The 23,058-nt window shown below is 41.7% G+C and overlaps 1 protein-coding gene across 2 annotated transcripts in view; it reads left to right on the forward strand.

The window, feature by feature from the left end:
- PDE1A (phosphodiesterase 1A) overlaps positions 1–23,058 on the forward strand; it is a 336,062-nt gene that overhangs the window by 222,981 nt on the left and 90,023 nt on the right. The gene's annotated exons all lie outside the window — the stretch shown is intronic.

Raw genomic sequence — 23,058 nt, forward strand, 5'->3', positions numbered from 1 at the left:
TGATATATGGACGCAGGCAGCGGATGGCATGGTGTGGCATGTGAGCCACTGTTTTCAGCCCTTCGGTTGTCTTGGTCTGTGAGTCACACTGGAACAGCCAGAGGGCTGGATATGGACCACGGGCCGCACTTTGCCAAGCCCTGGCATAGAAGCAATCTGGGAGGAATTCTGCAGTGGTCCCACTATTTTAATAGCCAGCTGTCCCCATGCAGTGGTGGACCAGGAACAGACAAGTGTATTAAAAATCATCTGATTTTCATCCAGAAAACCCAGATGACATATGTATTGTCATCCATGTGTTCGTATTTTACATCCATGCAGCATCTGCATAGCATCCATATTTATACATCCACATTTAATGATGGGCTAACCCAAAGACTTGAATGGACAAGTCTCATCCGAGATATAAAAGAGAATAGTACATGCAGTTATATTTATCACCCGGATACTTGGTCAATGTGAAAAATACTGTCATTTGTGCAGCTCTATTGATTTATAGTTATTAGTGTGCTATCTGATTTTTACTCTGACAGCACACATCTGTATAATACAGTCGTCTGAGCGAGCTTTTAAGGAAACGAATTGGCTGCAATGGTGGTGTATATGTAACTGCTCCTATTGTGCATCTGACAAGTGACACAAAACCTAATAGTGGCTTCTACTTCAGCAGGTATCGGCCATTTTGCTTTATTTTTACAATCCTATGGTGTGTGTCATATGCCGGCTGTATGATAAGCAGGAACAATCAACCGATGTGTACAGCCAGCAACACGTCCATCTTGAAGAGAGATCATTTAGTGCACTGAATTATGCCTAATCCTGAGATTTAGCAGAGTGAGACTATCTTGTTGTTAAAAACTGTCGTTGGGTTTGGGAATTTGGTTTGGATGGGGCACTTACGGCAATCGGCTTTGAACCAGCAGAAAGGTGTGCTGTGGTTAATGCAACCACTTCTACATCCTCATCTAAATTAGGATCTGATACTGGTTCAGGCAGGCGAGACACACAACCTGCAGCAATATCTTCTGATCCTGGTGTGCACTTAATATCGTAATTAAATGACAAAAGCTTTGCAGACCAACTGGCTCATTCCAGCTCAATCAAATCCTTTTTGTGGTTAGTAAAGATGTTAAAGGTCTATTTTCTATGCGGAAAGTGAATTTCTATCCCCGAAGATAGGTTTTCCTCTTTTCAGATGCCCACACGCATGCTAGTGACTTTTTCTCCACTGCTGAATACTTTCTTTCGGTGCATGTTCATGTTCTTTAAACAAATTCATAATAAATTCAATGTCTGTGCGCCGCTGACTAGTAAGCGCCATGCCAAGGCCATAATCTAAAGTATCAATAGTAACAACAGGAGGTAAAGCAGAATTAAACAATGCAAGTGCAGTGCTGGTTGCAGTAAGACCTTCTGCAGGTGTCCGGGATGAATCTGTGGCATCTCGAGCATTGCTCTGAGAGGTTCCACAACTGTGGCATAATTGGGAATGAACTTTGATACCGGGAGGTAAATCCGCCCAAAAAGCATAGTACCTGCAAGTCAGTTGGGATTAGATGATTTGGTGATAGCACCAACATGCTCTGGATCTAGTGTCACTTCTTTTTGTGTAATAACACGTAACAGAAAGAACAGCTCGGTTTGTCAGACGTGGCATTTAGTTATGATCATTTTTAGTTCTGCAAAGTCAACTCAATCTAGTGCCACCCGGCCATGTGCATCATGTATTTCTTCGGTATTTCCAAAAATGATCATATCAACCAGATAGTAATGTGCTCCTGATTTTATTTTTAGCAAATAACATCAAGAGATGGAAACACCTGGGTGCTGATGGTAGTCGATCATGTGTAATATCTTCATGTAATAGTACATGGCAATATTTACTCTTGAAATTCAGTGTAGAAAAAGTTTGTTCAGCAAACACTTCTTCTATGTGTGATAGTGGATGACTGCCAATCACACCTGCCAATCACACTCTCTCAGATCTACACAATGTTACACATCTGTCCCAAATCCGTGTTTTGCTTCCCTCACCTGGGTCTTCTAGACTTTCTTATGCTCCACGTTGGGCTTTGCAAGTAGCTCGGCGTGCTCCCAAGTGTTGTATTTCCTAGGCCTATATAAGGCCTCCCAAGACACACACCTGGGTCTTGGTTTTAAAACATTCTAGTATAGTTTTTAGTTTGTTTGTGCACAGTTCTTGTCAGTGGTCTCCAGTACTTCACCTGTCTGTCTGCGGCTTCTAGTATCCCTTTTACATGTCTGCCAGCAACTTCCAGGAAGTTTGCTATGTACTTGCAGCTTCCAGAACTTTATTAAGACTTTTAGTTTGCCTGCAGCTTCCAGGATGCACCCGCCCACTGTACCGATGTCTGGGGCCTGTGTGCCCATTTGGACCTTGGGCTTAGATGATCTACCTAACCCATTGAGCCAGCATTATGTAACACACAAAGATGAATGTTACCGTTTTTTTTTTTAAGTTAGAACAATGAGTGAATCCCATTCTGAAGAATCAGCACAATCAATTATGTAAAAGTTTATGTAAAAGTTTCTGTAACTCTTGCGAAACTAACAGTCGAATGGCAATCAAATTTTTCCTAAACCAAAGGCAAAATCTTTCGATACATTACTTTATGAGAAAACCCTTTTCTTTTGCACATCCCAGTGCAACTTCTGTGGCATCACTAGTAACAACTGGGATTGATTAACTTGTAGCAAGGGCAAGTATATAGTAATAAGTCCATTTACCATGTACATGTGTAATGCAGCAAATAAGTATTTTCCTAAGGCCTCATTCACACATCCATGAATCACATACTTGTTCTCTCCATGATTTTCACTAATAGAACACATACCCACTAAAGTCTACGGTGCAAGTCATATATCTGTGTATTTTTGAAGACTATGTCCCTGATTCATCAAAGCTTTTATAGCAAAAAGTGGCATATAAGCTGTACAAATTTTGCCGCAACTTGGAGTTGCCCCAGTTTTTTGCAACTTCTGCCTTTTTTATGCTTCTTTCTCCAGTTTTGCTGGGGCTGGAGCGGGATGGGGTTCATTGGGGGCTTGATGTCATAGCTTGATTAATACATGACAAGCTGTTACATTCCCTATGCCAGAAATCTCATTGTAGTCCCTGATTTATGGCATGGTGCACGTGACTCACGTCATATGTATGCAAGCATTGAATATATGAAATTCGGACCGCGTTACTGCTATATAGAATATACTTATAAAAATGAAGTTATTTACGGCATAAGTTGGCCAATTCATGAGAACCCAACAGCCATGAAAAGGCGCCCTTTCTTTGATGGGACCCTAACCTAATATTTATCAAGCATGCCTCTCCCGGGCTAAAAGCGGACAAATTTCAAGAGCAGGTAAGATCCAGCACTAATTAACAACAGCCTTAGGTTTATGGGAGAAGTTCCTCAGCCAAATATGGAGTCAGTCACCACCTCCAAGTGTATACTACAACATACAAATATATTGATGAAAACCAAAGAATAGAAACAGAAAGGCAAAGGCATGCACTGGCAAAAAGTCAATCGTCATCTTCTCATCTAATGGATCCTTTTTGATGGAAAACTGTGCTGATTATCACATTCATTGAGGTGTTGGTAAGTAAAAGAGATGGTACACTTCATAAAGTTTAAAACTGTAGAAATGGTCAGCAACTTTTGTGGAAATGAAACCAAGGCTTCAATTAATCAAGACTGGTGTTTTGTGTGCCAATCTTGGTGAAAGGTCTGCAGGCATAAGATGCATCAAATTCATGAGGCATGCTTCTGTTAATGAACGTTTGCATCGTTTAGCTGTTATGCACCATTGCAGGAAATGTACATCAGCCAGGGACTAGATAACATTTCTAATTTTTTGTGGCAGAAATTATGATTAACTTGCCGGACGCACTCAGCCATGCCTCTTCCTTTTCAAACTGCACGTATTTTTTCAAAGGTTGGCAGAGTTAACCAAGACTTGCACAAAAACACTAAGGACCCAATACTTCAAAACCAGCTATTTTCTCGCTGGTTTCGGGAGCATGGTGGGATCAGATGCTGCTGATTCATAAAGAGGTGCACCTCGCCACAAATATTACTCCAGTACCCGACTGGAGAAAGGTTTCTGAAATAGGGAACTCCACAGCTCATCATGAATTATTGCCCAACATCTGCCCATTTGTGGCGGAGCTATGAGAGACTGACATGAAAACGTCAAAAGTCACAACATTTTGATGCAATTCTGACTTGCACCAAAATTTTTGCAACTTTTCAAAACAATTTTTCCAGAATTTTTTGAGTCAAGGCCTAAAAATCATAACATTTTTGCACAACTATAAATTCTCCAGAACCAGTATTCTGGGAGCACTGCTTGATGAATCGGGACTAGTCGTGAGCAAACGTGCTTCGATAAGGTGTTATCTGAGCATGTTTGAAGGGTACCTGAGTACCTTGGGCGTGCGTGGATATGTTCGAGTCCCGGCGGCTGCATGTTTTGCGGCTGTTAGACACATGCGGCGATTGCCTGTTTGCTAGGCATTTTTAGCAGCCGCAGGGACTAGTACATATTATCCGAGCATGCCCAAGATATTCGGATAAGACCCGAGCATGCTGAATAACACCTTATCAGAGCACGTTTGCTCATCACTACCCATGGGTATTGGTTTTGGTGACAGTAGGAGCTTTAACACAAAAAAAGTAACTAATCTTGTCCACAACCTCTAACCAATGACCAAATTCATGGTAACACAGAACCCATAGGAATAAAAACTCAGACACCCAAGTTGGAAATCAATGGCCGTGGTGTTTATTCAGGGTTACATGAAGAACTTAAATAAATAGTAAACCAACACCATATAAAGTTTAATCAAACCAATCTGCCCATATACTGGGCGATTTTACCCACAATAAACGACCACGACAAGGAAATGACACATAAAATTAGGGAGGGAGGGCGGGATCTTCTTTCTTCACAGAAGGCTGTATGGGCAAACTAAGGAAAAACAGGCAAATTTATAGATAAAAATCCTCCCGCTTTTTCTTAACTGCCAATCAGCATGCAGCAAAAAAGCGCCAAGAAAAAACAGATAAAAACAGAAATAACAAGAAAAGTGACATACAGATAAAGATAACCTTTGACCCAGAAAAACAGCAGAGAAATATAAATGGTGAATAGGGTATGTGTTCCCATGCGACCCCCCCCTATAGTGTGCTACGGGGGGCTTTCATTACATGTTGGATAACATGACGTTTCTTGTGTTACTCACATTATAGATCCCCTGGTTTGTCAAATGAGTAAATGGTATATTTTGTTTTGCATACGAATATGATGAAAATAAATATCCTCTTAAAAACAGTGGAATTGTCCTTATCCTAACTCCTTATGTAACCTTCAATGTGATCATAATAGTCATAAAACAAAATGTCCTGCAATATTTATGAAAATATAAAAAAAAAAATACTTTGCTTGTCCTTAAAAATGAACTCTCTCTGAGTCAATGTGGAACATTCTGCTTCTACCCTTGGCACCAGGTATCTTTGGAATCATTCTATTACTTCTTTCCTTTTCCATTGCTTTAGTTACAATCATTGGCTTCGTGTCTCCTTACACATTGTAGCTTCACAAAATAAACGGCTCCGCACAGAATCCTGGTATAAATGAACCTGAATTTTCAGCGCTTTTCCCACTTTAGAAAGTAATGGTCGTTTCCTGCAGATCTGCTCCATTCACATGCATTGTAAGACTGCAAAGTGTTTGTGGTCTGTGGCCACGTAGGTCTGCAATGGAATCGTAGACACAAAGCAAAAGCAGATTGATTTTTCATCAAGACTCTTTGCAAAGTTGCTTCATTTTCCATTTTAGACATTTTGGAAAAAAACAAAAAAGCATTCAAAACATTGGAGGAGTTTGTGGCTTACATTTTTGCCGAGAGTTTAATTGTAACATATCAATTCGTCAATTGCTTAATTCAGTTATTCCTTTTATTTTAGATATTTTGCTTTTTTATGTATACTTTTTCTGGCTTAGCATAAATCAGTAGGTTTACCTGCAGTCCTATGTAAAACTACGGATAATACCTTCTAAATGTCAGCCTTAATAATACATTACTATTATTTATGGATAGCACCAGCATCTTTTACGACAATATATCGGACTATGAGGAATAAATCTATGATAACAACATGAAACTATAAGAATTAGTCTGATGAATAGTTTCAGGGTAACATCTGGTTGCCTCATCTATCAGTTCATAGCGCCGAGTCCTTGCGATGAAATGTCACATGATTATATAAAACTCTAGCAATAAGAGTCCAGTCTTGTGTTTATACCACGTAGTGTAGAAGACAAAGCTTCTGCTCAGATATTACAGCTGTGTGACACAAGACATAAAACAGGTCAGGAAGGAAGACACAAGATTTGCAGTTGAAATAATACTTCCATTTTTCATTTCCCTATTATAAAACATGAGGCTGCATCTTCCAGCTTTCCTGTATCGAAAGGTATCTATTTTACATATTGCAGTGTATAATTTATGGCCCCATGTATTACAGTAATATTTATTAATAATGGAGATATCAAATTAACTGATATATTTATTGATTCAATTTATTCTCAGAAATTGAGCAGCGATCGTTCCTCGATGAGGAAAGTACAAACACAGCAGGAATGTGATGTCTGAGCCTTATTTGTTTACAGACGTCCTAATAAAAATAGAATTGTGTGTTACACACAGAGTTTGGAATGAAAGAAGCACCCCTGACCTTCTTAACATATAAGAAAATAAATCTTGAGAGCCTCTAATCTAAGGGTTAACGTTTCTCCTTGTGGAGGGTGACATGCCTGGCATGCCAGTGTAAGGAGGCTTATGAGGCATGCACTGCTCGTTTGGGAAATCAAGTATGCAAATTACCTGTTCTAGACAGACTCGTTAAAGGGTCGATATTGACTTTTAGAATTGCTACTTCCAATAGTTGGCACTCGAGTTCAAGTCCTCTTGTCTGAAAAGGCAATTTACAAGTCTGTAAGGAATTGATTGTATTGTCAAAATGGCAATTTTTGATTTCAAGCTACCAAGCTAAACTCTGATTAGTAGCAATAGATTGATAACAAGGTCCATTTTTATTTAATTTTTTTTTCAAATCCTGCATTTATTTATGCTGCCTCCCACATTTTCACCTTTGGCTATGGTCACATCTCTCCAGACCCTAGTGCAATAATAATTGTACGATGTAAAAATATTTAAAAAATCCTTACGCTTTCCGCTCATCTCTACATACCCTCCAGGCCTCCACCTCACCCGATCACCACTGCTCACACTGTAATTCCAGCGCCTTTCACGATAGGCCTGGACTTCCAGTTCTGAGAGTTATGCTCAAAAACAGACATGACGTCCTGCGTTGTGGCTTTATGTGCAGGAATTTCAGCACGATCGGTGGTGATCTGAGGATTTGTCGAAGACCAGACAGGTGATGGTGAGGAGCGGCGAGGCCAGAGAGGTGACAAATGAATTGGGTATAAGGATTTTTTTAAACTTTTTTATAGCCCTTAGACCAGTGTTCCCCAACTAAGATTTCCTTAGTATTGCCCAGGCGATTATTGCATTACCTGGAAAGGCAAGAATTCCATCACCTGTGCAATACTAAGGAAATCCTGAATACTTGACCTGTTGGTGGCTCTTGAGGACCGGAGTTTGGGAACACTGCCTTAGACTATAGGATAGTCCTTTATGCTTCAAAAAATGGGAGGGAGTTCTGTAATGCAAATTAACCATCAGGGCAAATTTTCCCTCTCTATTTATCCCTAATAAGGAACTGTCCCCTCTTTGCCAGGTGTTATAGATCACTGAAATATCACCCTATTGCTGGAATTACTGTGTGAAAAAAGTTTGTGTAGGAAACAGAGTAATATTGTTGAGGGAGTCTTTTTATTGGCATTATACTAAACTAGGTAGTTTTCAAAGGGTAATTCCCCAAATTGTTATTGTTGAACTCTGTATTGGGCTTTCTCCAGCTGTCCCAAAGGCAATAAATGGAGCGCCATTCAGGCAAGCGCACCTCTGTTTCATTAAAGATGGGACTGCATAGGGCAGTTCCTGGAATTGAAAGCTAAATTCTCAGGATCAGTGGGGGGTTCCAACAATTAGATCCCCAGTGATCAGTAAGTTAACCTGTCTCATCGATAGGAGATAATGTATAATTTTGAGAATAATGTTTTAGGCCTTGTTTAGTGCAGTAGATCTCAACAGATGGCAAACAATTTTTTGGACCAATGTGAAAGTCCTTCTAACATCAGTGTCATGAAAGGCCACACTGCTGATCTCCTGACTGTATAAGATAACATCTCACTCTATGGACAAAGATACTACCTTGAAATGAATCTATGCACAATCAACACTCCAATTAATAAGTTTGAAGAACCATGTAACCACTGGCCCATATTGCCAACACCTATGAGAAACTAGATGCAACCTGCACAAACTTTGCCCTCACCCATAGAAACCAGGATGAGGTAGCCGTTTTTCATCAAAAACATAATTCATGAGTACCATAACTAGTTAGAATGGTGCCCAGGAGCTACTAAAAGAGAGACTCCCTAGAGAAACGGAGGGGCTACAGTCACCAATCAGCACTTTGAGTGGTGACTGCGGAACTGACTGACAGTCAGCACTGACTGACAGCCAGCACTGAATGAGAGCCGACTCTGCACTGATGCACTGTAAATGAAATCACCATAGTTTTTACTGAATTACCAAATATTCACTATTTCCATTGCTAATGGGTGTGCCTTTTGTTATTCAGTGTTTTTCAAGCTGCATTTGATTTCAATAAACTAAGCATAAAATCCATATTTATTAGAAAAACAAGTCACATTTTCCTCCTAAAGTAGCGAAGACGTTGAATGAAGAATTCATGATTAGAAGCAATTTATTTTCCAAAATTGAAATATAATAAGAAAAAATATTTGTTACATGCAAGTTGTTACTAGTAATAAACTCTCTTATGTCTACAAGAACCAATGATAAATATGCGAATAATGACTGACATTACTTGTCTGTAACCGTCTCTGCTGGGAAATGATAACATGACAGCTAGTGCATTATGGCTTAAAAGAGTGGGCAAGCATCTGGTCCCCGATGACTAGTCATGCAGTAACTTGTCTGTGGTATTCCTGGAGTTTTGGAATCATGCCCCCGGAGGTCCTGTGGTGTCACTTATGGTGATCTGGTGGCAAGTCCTTGGTTTCTTGAAATTAGTTTTCTATTATGTTTACACTGAGTTTTCCTCACTCATGTTTGATGTGTATTCCACACATAAATCCTTGTAAAAATTGATATCAGTGTGGTGGATTTGAAAACTGCTTTAGAGAGATACATAACATTGAAAGGGCTAATCAGCCTGCAAACCCGCAGATGGGCCAGCTTGTCAATTCTGCTGCTGATTCTAGTGTGAAAACATGCCAGGTTTTTTCACTCTAAAAATTCTACTTGTGAGCAATTCACTGAGCTTCACAACTATATGATTACGGTTTATCTTAGGGGCGGACATATCATCGGTACAAGGTGTGCATCCTAGCAAAGGTCCAAGAAGAAAGGGGGCCCATTTACACCTCCAAAACACGAGGAATTGTGCATTATGATGAGCTACTGGACTGCAACTGGCCCATACATGTATATTTCTCTTGCACATGGGCCTTCTTCTGTCTGTGTCCACCAGTGGTTTGTCTTATATGGATTTATTCACAGAGTAAAAGGACAATTCATTTTTTGAATAGTTATAAATATTTTAGCAAAACTGGTTATAGTAGTCTCTCTTTCTTTGTTTCTACAACCCAAACAGTGAAAAAAAGCTATTTTTTGTAACTTCAGAGGCATTAATTCTGTCTTTCTTGACTTCTTAAAGGGAACTTATCAGGTTCGCCCATGCCCTCCAACCCAGCAACATTCACTTATGTACCAGTAAATTCCCTGCCTAATCAGCCCTGTATAATGTTTTTAGGTAATAATTAGGTTTAAAAAAGCATTTATATTGTTCTCATTTTCTATGCTAATTAGGACTTTGACTAGTCGATGGGTCGTTAGTTGCCCCAGACTCTGCAGCCCTCTTTCCATGTTATTGTGAGGGTGGGCCAGGGCCATAGTCATGGCCAAGAGCATATGTGTAGTCGTGCCCTGGTCTCCCATCACACGAATACAGTCCCATTACTCAGCATACCTGTGTCTTCTCACTGCGCCATCAAGGTCTTCTCTGCATTGCTGGAAACCTTTCTGTAATCGGTTTTGCATGAATTGAGACACAGTCCATTGCAACTTTTAACTGAACAACTTTACTGACTTCAGGACACAGCACATCCATTGCCGTCACAGCATTAATACCATGTTTCAAGCAGTACACGTCTTCCACTTTCCCTTCACTCTTCTCCCTGTCGCATAACAAATGCCTGGGATGGACTGTATCATATGGTTCCTCAGCGTCCTCTCTGTCCAGACTTACTTTTCTTGGTAGTTCCCTCAGCCGTTTTGCACCGGATCTGAGGGCATCTGCCCATGCTATAAGCTGCCACATGGTGAGCGATCTGCCCGTCTGTACTGCCGTGTTATTCCTTTCAGCTCCAATCCCACTACTGATGTCACTGCTGTTGTCTTTGCTGCTGTCTATGTTACTCACTAAAGGTCCTGGATGGCTGGGCTATCTTCCTTGAATGTTATGGAGTCCACTGTGTTGTCTTGGGCATTAAGCCCATCTAGACTGTCAGGGCACTCAGGCCCTCCGGAGCTGTTCAGCTCCCAGGCTACACTAAACTCAAAAACAGGAAGCTCTCTGTCTTAACCCACAGTGGCCCCTCCTACATTAACTATGTACAGTGTGCTGACTATGAATACAAGGTGCTCCCTCTAGTGGACCTATTAGTAAACTACGCTTTCCCTATGTTTAACATAACCTGTCAGCAGAACATATTTATATATATACACAGTTCAAACATAAAGAGTAACATTCACATAGAGGGAGGGAGTAGAGTATCACACGGTCCCGATATACCCCTTACATTATCATGCCCCTGTGGGCATGATTACATGACTTGCGGGATCTGTCATCATTCTGCTTTCTCCCTGTGCCCAGGAGGTGTGGTATGATCAGACCATGATCCTGTACAGTGAGACACAGCCATTACACAGTATACAGCAGGGACAAATTTATAAGATTATCTCAGCACAGGAACAGTTTTTAAACACATCAATTGTGAAAATTATTATTATTCTAAGATCTATTGATTAAAATCAACTTTAAAATTAACTTTGTTCATTAGGAAAACTCCTTTAACTTTTTACATAAAATTAAAAAAAAAATAAAGTCATGTATTTGGTGTTTTACTTTTACTAAATTTTGCCTTAAAATAAGGCCATTTTTCATCCAATCTGTTTCTCCTACTATATCAAGTGACTGGGTGGAAAATCCATTCCAAGCAAGCATGGATTTTCAGGAGTGGTGTGGGATTCCAATACAATACGGAAAGTTATCCCCTATCCTAAGCTTCCAAAATTGGCATAACCCCTGCAATTTAAAATACAAAAAAATTGAAAGTGAGAAAAAATGAAAATGTAACTTTTGGTTACTGTTATAGAATTCAATTTACCAAAGTTTCACTTGTCAGCATGGGGCCAATCCATAGTTTATTGGTGTTTTTATATATTAAAGCCTCAAATTTTTCAACTATTTACGACCACATGTTTTGTAGCTTTTACTATGTATAGAGAGTATGATAACCAATACAGGAGCCTCTGAGAGCTGGGAATAAGGATGGTATTAATATGCAGAAGGTACATGACAAAGATTTTACCCTTTGTGTTCTTCGAATCCTTATGTCATGCCTATTATAGCCCCATCAGTTTTGCCAGGGGTATTCTTCAAACTTTTTTTTAAATATGAGCAGAGTTTGTGTTTTTCATTTTCACACAAGTCTTTTTGATCCATACTCAGAAAAGACGAACATAAAACCAACTTATTTTTTAAATTAAATTCTAAATCAAGGCTATATAGAAATTCTGCCCATTTTTAAGAGTGCCATTATCTTGCAGCTATTCACTCTGCAGCCGGGCGGGTCGTACATGGGGTCACTTTTATAATTTTATGAGAACTGTAATAAATATTAATAAAAACAGCGTCCAGATTCTGAGTAACGAGTAATGGCAAATCTCAGACACATATCTATCATTATTAAATTGCTGCCTTGAATATCATGTTAGGTCAGTTTAACATAAACGCTTGTCGCTTCATGTTTCCTCTTCAATCCCTGATCTATTGTCCATTAAAAAAAAATTGAAATTTTTTGGCACAATTTTCTTTACTACAACGAACATAAATCATTCCCATTTCACAATTTATACAGACTTTATTCATTTAGTTTGAAACTTCCTGTATAAACTCCAGGCCTTGGATACAGTATGTGCTGAATATAAGTTTTTTGGCTATTTACTACATTCAAGAGTCAAAATTTATCAGAAGGCCAGAGGGCATCAAGGTAAAACACAATGAAGATCTAAACACTCTGAAATGGAAAAATGTTTCCAGGTCTTTTAATAAAAAATTATTTGTCTCCCTGGTATCAATTATTACAGCCATCTGGGCAAATGTTGATTATTTGGGTTTTTTCCTGAGATGAAACGGTCAAATTGCAGAAATTATCACTAGGACTTGGTGTCTATACATGTGACCTTAGCATGGCTTCTTCTTGCCACTTTCTCCATGTTTATCACATGCTTAGTCCTGCACGTAAACAATAAGGAGGGGATTTATCATCCCATCTTCATTAGTTTTTTGTGGCAAAAGTCACAACATTTGTCTCGAATGTTTTTTGAGCAAATTTTTTCTTGTTTTTCCCTTTTTCTCTGCCATCCCTTGCACTTTTCTAAAAAGTGGGTAAAATTTAGCAAGGAGGGCATGACCTAGCTCAGCGGAACAAATTTACAGTTGAAAGCATCTGGTCTACATTGTAGCTAAAACTTATGCCATGTTCATGGCTGAAATAGATTTTGCATTTTTCAGCATGGACAACCCAAAAAGTGCCAAATTTATTAACAGGTGCGTGTTATAGGTTCAAGACTGGCATATGAAATGCAAATCTTGCTAAATTCCACCCAGTGGGCTGAGACTTACTATGCTGAGTCTAAAAAACATCTTACATTCTTTGTACCACATTTTGTATGTGGTTTTAGATGCTACTTTTGGTTCATCTGATAAGAACCCTATGGATTCACATAAAGGGGTGGTGTGATCTAAATAACTATGCAGTGTGGCAAAACTATGCTAACATTTTGGAGCAAAATGTCTGGCTTGAAGCAAGGAATACACTTCAAAATGACCTGCAAAAATGAGCAGCAATGTCAAAATGACATTAAAAGAAATAACATGTTAATTCTCCAGGCGCTTTTGCTCACTCTATGTACGTGAAAGTATAAAGAAAGACGCTGCAAAAACAACTGAAAAGACACCGGTGAAGAGGCTTCATGAAAATGACCCCCGGCATTTGAAAACTCAACCGTTCCATTGGTATCTTAGCGATGCCTTATGCATATACAGTTAGACTAGACCAATTAATTTTAATCTGTGTATGAAATCAATGGGATAAAACGGAGAAAGAGAGAATCAAGAAGCCATTCACTTGGTAAGGATGTGCAAATTGCAAGTACACCTCTGCATAGGGCTTGAGGAATGGTGGGACGTGCCTTCTGCTCCACCCGCTGAACCTGACAAAGTCAGTCACGGAAACTGAGGAAAAAGAAAATGAAAAACGCAATGTTTGTGGGTGCTGCCAAGTCCAGAGGAGACAGGGTGGCCAGGAGATTGGAAAGAAGAGGATTTTATTGACAATGCTTTTAGGAGATAGAACAACTCCGAAATGTGTTTTCAATAAATTTCCCCTCTTTCTAATCACCTGGTCACCCTGTCTCCTCTGAACTTGGCAGCGCCCATAAATCTTTTTCATTTTTTTTCTTTAGATTTTCCTGAATCAGATCTTTATACAGTAATTGACATGAACTGTCTCATTACATTTTGTGAGTTTAGCTAAGCTGCTGACAACAAAAATGATTAAGTCATTTGCACATGTAAATTATTTAAATTTAATTACACAGTGGTTAGCTCTGTTACTTTGGAGTCCTGGGTTCAAATCCCACCAAGGACAACATCTGCATGGAGTTTATATGTTCTCCCCGTGTTTGCGTGGGTTTCCTCGAAGTTCACCTGTTTTCTTCCTCACTTCAAATACATACTGATAGGGAATCTAGATTGTGAGGCCCAATGGGGACAGTGATGATAATGTATGTAAAGCGCTGTGGAATTATTGGCGCTATATAAGAAAAATAAATAAATGAACTTTAGTTTTCTGAACATAACAAGTGGCCTTCTTTCAGATCTTATTGCATGGTCTTGGATACAGGACACTGTGTCATACCTTTCTGACAGTGAGTTTCCTTCCCTTTCCCTGTGTTAGTGACGTGTATGGAGGGAGTTGGCTTTCTTGATTAGTTCATTAGCTGAGCCAGACCCCTTCTGTATCTACATAGACAAAGTCTGGGTTGACTTAGCTAATGAACTGAACCAGAAAGTCAGTCCCTTCATCATGTCACTGACACACCGAAGAAAAGGAAGCTGGATTAGAATATTGTGTCAAGTCATACTTCTGGGACAATGCCATTTGGTATGAAATATGGCCAATGGTGAAATTGAAAAAATGAAACAATATTAGCAAGATTCATTAATTTCCATTTCAAACTACTCAAGAACATTTTATGTCATTGGACAATACTATCAAGATCTAATCATTCAGCGCACATTGCTCATCTCTAAATAATATTCTTGAAACTAAAATATATATCTATTATCTAATAATTAGCATTTTTGGCTATTGTAAGTGAACTTGGCCAATCGGTTAACCAATTGGATATGGAGAGCAGTAGAAAAGAAATATTGTACAAGAGGTGCAATCAGAAATTGTAGCTGAAAGCACCAGCAAATAATTTAATAAGTACTGATAAAGAATAAAAGTGGAATTCATAAATAAATTATGAACATTTTCTAAAATATTTAATAGCACTTTTGTATTTGTTGGCAAAGGTATCAAAAGGTTAATTTCCAGGCCGATACTTCAAGGGACTTGATCTCTTGCTGTGCGCTAATTCCTAGCAGGGATCAATTTAGTGAAAATATTACTTATAAATTATGAAAAGTATTTAAGTATCTGTTGAATGAGATGAGACATTGTCTTATTAATAATGGTAGCAGGATATGCTTTAAAAAATAACCATTATTACAATGTAAACTTTGTTTATTCTCATGTTTATGTTAGCCTAAGTGAAAAGTAACAGATTGAATTGAATGAATAGTCATGTTGGAAAATATGCCAATAAATATCTCAATATTTTCTATAACTGAATAATAGAAGCCAAACAAATAAATATCAGTAACAGTGCTTAACCCCTTTACCCCCATGGGTGGTTTGCACGTTAATGACCAGGCCAATTTTTACAATTCTGACCACTGTCACTTTATGAGGTTATAACTCTGGAACGCTTCAACGGATCCCAATGATTCTGACAATGTTTTCTCGTGACATATTGTACTTCATTATAGTGGTAACATTTCTTTGATATTACCTGCGTTTATTTGTGAAAAAAATGGAAATTTGGCGAAAATTTTGAAAATTTTGCAATTTTCCAACTTTGAATTTTTATACAATTAAATCACAGAGATATGTCACACAAAATACTTAATAAGTAACATTTCCCACATGTCTACTTTACATCAGCACAATTTTGGAACCAAAATTTTTTTGTTAGGGAGTTATAAGGGTTAAAAGTTGACCAGCAATTTCTCATTTTTACAACACCATTCTTTTTTTGGGACCACATTTCATTTGAAGTCATTTTGAGGGGTCTATATGATGGAAAATACCCGTGTGATACCATTCTAAAAACTGCACCCCTCAAGGTGCTCAAAACCACATTCAAGAAGTTTATTAACCCTTCAGGTGCTTCACAGGAATTTTTGGAATATTTAAATAAAAATGAACATTTAACTTTTTTACACAAAAAATTTACTTCAGCTCCAATTTGTTCTATTTTACCAAGGGTAACAGGAGAAAATAGACCCCAAAATTTGTTGTACAATTTGTCCTGAGTACGCCGATACCCCATATGTGGGGGTAAACCACTGTTTGGGCGCATGGCAGAGCCCGGAAGCGAAGGAGCGCCATTTGACTTTTCAATGCAAAATTGACTGATTGACTGGAATTCAGATGGGACGCCATGTTGTGTTTGGAGAGCCCCTGATGTGCCTAAACATTGAAACCCCCCACAAGTGACACCATTTTGGAAAGTAGACCCCCTAAGAAACTTATCTATATGTGTGGTGAGCACTTTGACCCATTAAGTGATTCACAGAAGTTTATAATGCAGAGCCGTAAAAATAAAAAATCATATTTTTTCACAAAAATGATCTTTCCACACCCAATTTTTTATTTTCCCAAGGGTAAGTGAAGAAATTGGACTCCAAAAGTTGTTGTACAATTTGTCCTGAGTACGCTGATACCCCATATGTTGGGGTAAACCCCTGTTTGGGCGCACATGAGAGCTCGAAAGGGAAGGAGCACTGTTTTACTTTTTCAACGCAGAATTGGCTGGAATTGAGATCGGACGCAATGTCGCATTTGGAGAGCCCCTGATGTGCCTAAACAGTGGAAACTCCCCAATTATAACTGAAACCCTAATCCAAACACACCCCTAACCCTAATCTCAACTGTAACCCTAACCACACCCCTAACTCTGACACACCCCTAACCCTAATCCCAACCCTATTCCCAACCGTAAATGTAATCCAAACCCTAACCCTAACTTTAGCCCTAACCCTAACTTTAGCCCCAACCCTAACCCTAAATGTAGCCCTAACCCTAGACCCAACCCTAACCCTAACCCTAACCCTAGCCCTAAACCTAACCCTAGCCCTAACCCTAACCCTAATGGGGAAATGGAAATAAATACATTTTCTTAATTTTTTAATTTTTCGTAACTAAGGGGGTGATGAAGGGGGGGTTTGATTTACTATTTATAGCGGGTTTTCTAGCGGATTTTTATGATTGGCAGCCGTCACACACTAAAAGACGCTTTTTATTGCAGAAAATGTTTTTTGCGTTACCACATTTTGAGTGCTATAATTTTTCCATATTTTGGTCCACAGAGTCATGTGAGGTCTTGTTTTTTGCGGGACGAGTTGTCATTTTTATTGGTAACATTTTCGGGCATGTGACATTTTTTGATCGCTTTTTATTCCGATTTTTGTGAGGCAGAATGACCAAAAACCAGCTATTCATGAATTTCTTTTGGGGGGGGGGGCGTTTATACCGTTCCGCGTTTGGTAAAATGGATAAAGCAGTTTTATTCTTCGGGTCAGTACGATTACAGCGATACCTCATTTACATCATTTTTTTATGTTTTGGCGCTTTTATACGATAAAAACTATTTTATAGAAAAAATAATTATTTTTGCATCGCTTTATTCTGAGGACTATAAATTTTTTATTTTTTCGCTGATGATGCTGTATCATGGCTCATTTTTTGCAGGACAAGATGACGTTTTCAGCGGTACCATGGTCATTTATTTCCGTCTTTTTGATTGCATGTTATTCCACTTTTTGTTCGGCGGTATGATAATAAAGCGTTGTTTTTTGCCTCGTTTTTTTTCTTTTACGGTATTCACTGAAGGGGTTAACTAGTGGGACAGTTTTATAAGTCGGGTCGTTACGGACGTGGCAATACTAAATATGTGTACTTTATTGTTTTTTATTTTTATTTAGCTAAAGGAATGTATTTATTGTAACAATTTTATTTTTTTTTTTTACACATGTAATTTTTTTTTTTTTACATTTTTACTTTGCCCCAGGGGGGGACATCACAGTAAAGTGACAGATCGCCGATCTGACACTTTGCTGTGCACTGTGTCAGATCGGCGATCTGACGTGCACTGCTGGAGGCTTCCCGGTGCCTGCTCTGAGCAGGCGCTGTGAAGGCACCTCTCTGCAGGACCCGGATGCAGCCCCGTGGCCATTTTGGATCCGGGGCATGCAGGGAGGAGACGCTCGGTACAAGGTGAGCACATCGCCTTGTACCAATCGTCTCAGGGAAGCACGCAGGGAGCCCCCTCCCTGCGCTATGCTTCCCTGTACCGCCGGAACACTGCGATCATGTTTGATCGCAGTGTGTCAGGGATTAATGTGCCCGGGGCGGTCCGTGACCGCTCCTGGCACATAGTGCAGGATGTCAGCTGCGATAGTCAGCTGACATCCAGCCGTGATCGGCCGCGCTACCCCCGTGAGCACGGCCGATCACGCTGGACATACTATTCCGTCCTTGGGAAGTAGGGCCCACCCCACGTAGACGGAATAGTACGTCCAAAGACAGAAAGGGGTTAAAGGGGTTGTCTGGGACTTGAACATTGATGGACTATTCTTAGGATAGGTCATCAATGTTTGATCATTTGGAGTGCGAAACCTGGAACCCCACCGATTAGCTGTTCCCAGTGTCATTGGATGCCGGAACAGCTCAGTTACGGAGATGCACAACACATCTGTGTCAACACAATAGTGACCGCGGATGGGTGCTACACATCTGTAGGATTCTAGCAGGTGCATAGGATGCAGTGACACACAAGAGGCAGATCAAGGGGTAACAGGTGCTTTATGTATAAGAACAGTAATGGTACAAGCAGGGGGTAAGGAATGTGATTGGAAGATAGGGGGAAAGTCAAATGCAATAGAATGTAACAGCTTAACTTATCAGTCTCTGTGCACTGGAGGAAGGCGGCTGGAAGATCCCACAGGGGCGCCTCAGACGGTACGAGATGTCTCCAATCCGGTCCCGCAGATGAGCGATGCACTTTCTCCTTGTGATGACGAATCCTCCGGGTTCTTTGGCACGCGATCTCCTGATCCATGCACACGGTGACCCAGCTATTCAATCTGTGTGTGGAACAAATGACACTTCTGGGGCTTCATCTTTAGTTCGTGCTTCTGAAGGCGGGCCAACACTTGTTCCAGGCATTGCAGATGTTCCTCAAAAAGCTGCGAAGACTATAATGTCATCCAGATAGATGAGTGTCGACTCAAAGTTCAAGTCCCCCAGGCATATCTCCATGAGATGTTGGAAAGTTCTGAGAGCCAAATGGCATGCGGTTGAACTCATATAGACCCATGGGAAGAATGAAGGCAGTCTTTGTTCGATCTTGTTCAGACATGGAGACTTGCCAGTAGCCGCTGGCCAGGTCAAGTGTAGAGAAGAACTTGGCTTTCCCCAGAGCAGACAGGGACTCTTCAATCCGGGGCAGCGGGTACAAGTCCCTCACCGTACAGGCGTTAAGTTTTCGGTAGTCCACACAAAACCACAAGGTGCCATCTTTCTTTCGCACCAACACAACTGGGACAGCCCACAGACTCTGGCTCTCTCGGATCACACTGGCCTGCAACATCTGATTCAGCATGTTTTTCACTTCCTGGTACAACTGTGGGGGAATCTGTCAGTAATGTTCTCGTATGGGCACGGCACTTCCATTTGGTATTTCGTGCTCAATGGCCACGGTGCAGCCAAAATCATCTTTGTGGAGGGTGAAGACTTCCTTATACTTCCCCAGCAGACCTGTCGTACCTGAGCGGGTTCGAGTTTGGCCAGTTCATCCTGCATTTGTTCAAATATGGGCAGGCCTTCCTTGATGTAATGAGGTTCTGACACTGATATGGAGTTCACTGACACAGCCCAGGGGTCTCCAGTTTATACCTCCAATTGAACTGTTTGGGGGGTATTACTTCTTCCGGTAGGTTCATAATTCGGGCCACCACACTTCTGGGAATTACAGTAATGTCCTGATCTTCTAAGTTAATGCACTGCACCGGAAGAGTTCCTTCCCTTACAATGGCCAATGTACACGCCACCAGGAGTCCCGTGGGTAGTTGTTCAGAAGAGGATGGTTCGATTTGGACTTCAACCCCCTCCAGGTGGACACAAGCAGGAACGGGCATGGACATCACTGTTTGTCCTGGTGGAAGTACAATCTTGGTGGAGGCCGGAACAATTACTTTCCCTAACACTCCCCCCTCACAGTTAAGGTACCTTCACACGAAGCGACGCTGCAGCGATAGCGACAACGATGCCGATCGCTGCAGCGTCACTGTTTGGTCGCTGGAGAGCTGTCACACAGACCGCTCTCCAGCGACCAACGATGCCGAGGTCCCCGGGTAACCAGGGTAAACATCGGGTTACTAAGCGCAGGGCCGCACTTAGTAACCCGATGTTTACCCTGGTTACCAGCGTAAAAGTAAAAAAAACAAACACTACATACTCACCTGCGCGTCCCCCAGCGTCTGCTTCCTGACACTGACTGAGCTCCGGCCCTAACAGCACAGCGGTGATGTCACCGCTGTGCTTTCACTTTCACTTTAGGGCCGGCGCTCAGTAAGTGTCAGGAAGCAGACGCTGGGGGACGCGCAGGTGAGTATGTACTGTTTGTTTTTTTACTTTTACGCTGGTAACCAGGGTAAACATCGGGTTACTAAGCGCGGCCCTGCGCTTGGTAACCCGATGTTTACCCTGGTTACCAGTGTAAAACATCGCTGGTATCGTTGCTTTTGCTGTCAAACACAACGATACACGGCGATCGGACGACCAAATAAAGTTCTGGACTTTATTCAGCGACCAGCGACATCACAGCAGGATCCTGATCGCTGCTGCGTGTCAAACTAAACGATATCGCTAGCCAGGACGCTGCAACGTCACGGATCGCTAGCGATATCGTTACAAAGTTGTTTCGTGTGAAGGTACCTTTAGACTCCTGTGCTTGTGCCACTCATGTCAGTTGCTGGAAAATTCTCTGTGGTGTGTGTGGGCCCCATTGTTTCAAAGTCCATTAGAGGGGTCTCTGAGGAGAAGGCTTCCAAACTTCTTCAGCACAATCATCCCCAAGGTGATGACAGGTCCATAGTTCACCTCTCCCTGTGTCAGTACAAAGCCTTTCCATCCAGGTCTTTTCCACAGATGGATACCTGCATCCATACCACCCCTGCGACTGGGTTGGGTAGTTGGTTGGCTGCCATTAACTTTATCTCAGAGCCCCATTCGGGTCGGTTTGCCCTGGGAAAAAGTTTCCAGTAATAAGCCTCTGGCATCGTTGTCACCTGCGAGACCGTGTCCACCAGGCATCGCACTGCACATCTGTCCATTTCTGCCCATATCAGGAGGCATGTTGACACTAAACATGCGGGACTTCCACTACTCTTCCTTACTTGTTTTGGCTCCAGGCAGCGTTCCCTCGGCTCGGAGCCCTCTAGTTTAACAGGCAATGAGACGTCACTCTTCCGTGGTGACTGCACTCCCATGCAATGTGTCCGCTCTCTCCGCAGTTGTAACACGTGATAAGCCTCGGCTGGCAAAGTATTCTGGAGTCATGCCGGGGCTCCAGGCCCTCCCTGCCCTCTGAAGGGTTACTGATAGCCTCCATTTTTCTTTTAATGTCAGCCAGTTCTACTTTCACACTCAGAAGTTCTCTTCTCAGTTCTTCTACCCACTGGGGTTCAGTAATAGCATTTACAGACACCCCCACGCTCTGGACTTTCCCCACCGGGACTGTCACCTCCTGTTCTTGTTCACGCATGCGTGCCTCACTCTCTACTTGTATATCTTCTCACAGTGCTTGTTTTGTTAGCATGTCTCTCAAGCCTGTCACTAGGAGGTCTCGTAGCATTATGTCTGTGGGTCCTACTCCCCTACCATCTTTCCTAATAATTGCGATGTGTAGCTCTTGCAAGACGTTCATATATTGGGTCACGGTCTCCTCCTCCTTTTGCATCCTACTAAAATGTTGTGTCCTCAGTTCCCCTACATCTATGTAGTACCTTATTAAAGGTATCCCTGTCTCGTGGGGTCCATAACATTACTGAATCCCTTGCTTCCCTGTTCAGGGCCATAATGGCCACCTCAGCCTCCAGCGCGGGGGTCATGGAGTGCATTCTCATCATGCCTCTAAGGCGCTCAGTCCAGCTCCAAAGCAAGTGTGTTGCTCCCTGTTAACTTGGGCAAATTACTCAACATGGCCCCCAAGGAAAGGCTAGTCCTGGGGCCACCCCCAACTGCTTGGTCTGTCGCCTGCATGCTATTGGACTGCATCCTGCCGACTAAGCCACTTGAAGGATGCTAGCAGGTGCATAGGATGCAGTGACACACAGGAGGCAGAATAAGGGTTAACAGGTGCTTTAGGTATAAGAACAGTAATGGGACAAGCAGAGGGGTAAGGAATGTGATTGGAGGATAGTGGGAAAGTCAAATGCAATAGAATGCAACAGTTTAACTTATCAATCTATATGCGCTGGAGGAAGGCGGCTGGAAGATCCCACAGCGGCATCTCAGATGGCGTGAGATGTCTCCGATCCGGTCCCACAGGTGAGTGATGCAATTTCTCCTTGCGACGACGAATCCTCCGGGTTCTTCGGCACGCGATCTCCTGATCCATGCACACGGTGAGGCAGAGGTGATGATTGACGGCACAGAAGAGGAAGCAGAGAGTTCAGTGAGCAAGGCCGCATTAGGAGCACACAGTCCAACGGACACAGCCACAGGCACGGGCCGGTCCTCAGCAGGCACCGCAAGGATGGGACTAAGCGGTGACTCCATGGTGGTGAGCGGAGCGAAGGTCTGTTCTTTATCCTGGTCACTACCCATTGAGGAAGTCTCTCTGGGCTGAGGGTAGGAAGCATTGGCAGTCTGGCTAGCTGGGGGTATAGGCACAGCTAGCGGCCGTAGGTCCGTGAAGAGGGAGATACTACTCACAAGCTCGGTCCCTGCCAAGTGTCCTGTCTTCCCGCTCAAACTGCTATTTATATCGGACCTGCCTCCATTAGTCAGGTGCCCTGAACTGCTCCGGTCAGTAATCTCTTCTCCCTGCAACACTGGTGACAGCCCCGATGGTTCTGGTCCAGATATGCAGTAGAGACCATCAACTTGGTTCTCCTCCCTACACATCCACCATCT

Source organism: Ranitomeya variabilis, chromosome 7 (assembly GCF_051348905.1).
Source record: "Ranitomeya variabilis isolate aRanVar5 chromosome 7, aRanVar5.hap1, whole genome shotgun sequence".
Lineage (NCBI taxonomy): Eukaryota > Metazoa > Chordata > Amphibia > Anura > Dendrobatidae > Ranitomeya > Ranitomeya variabilis.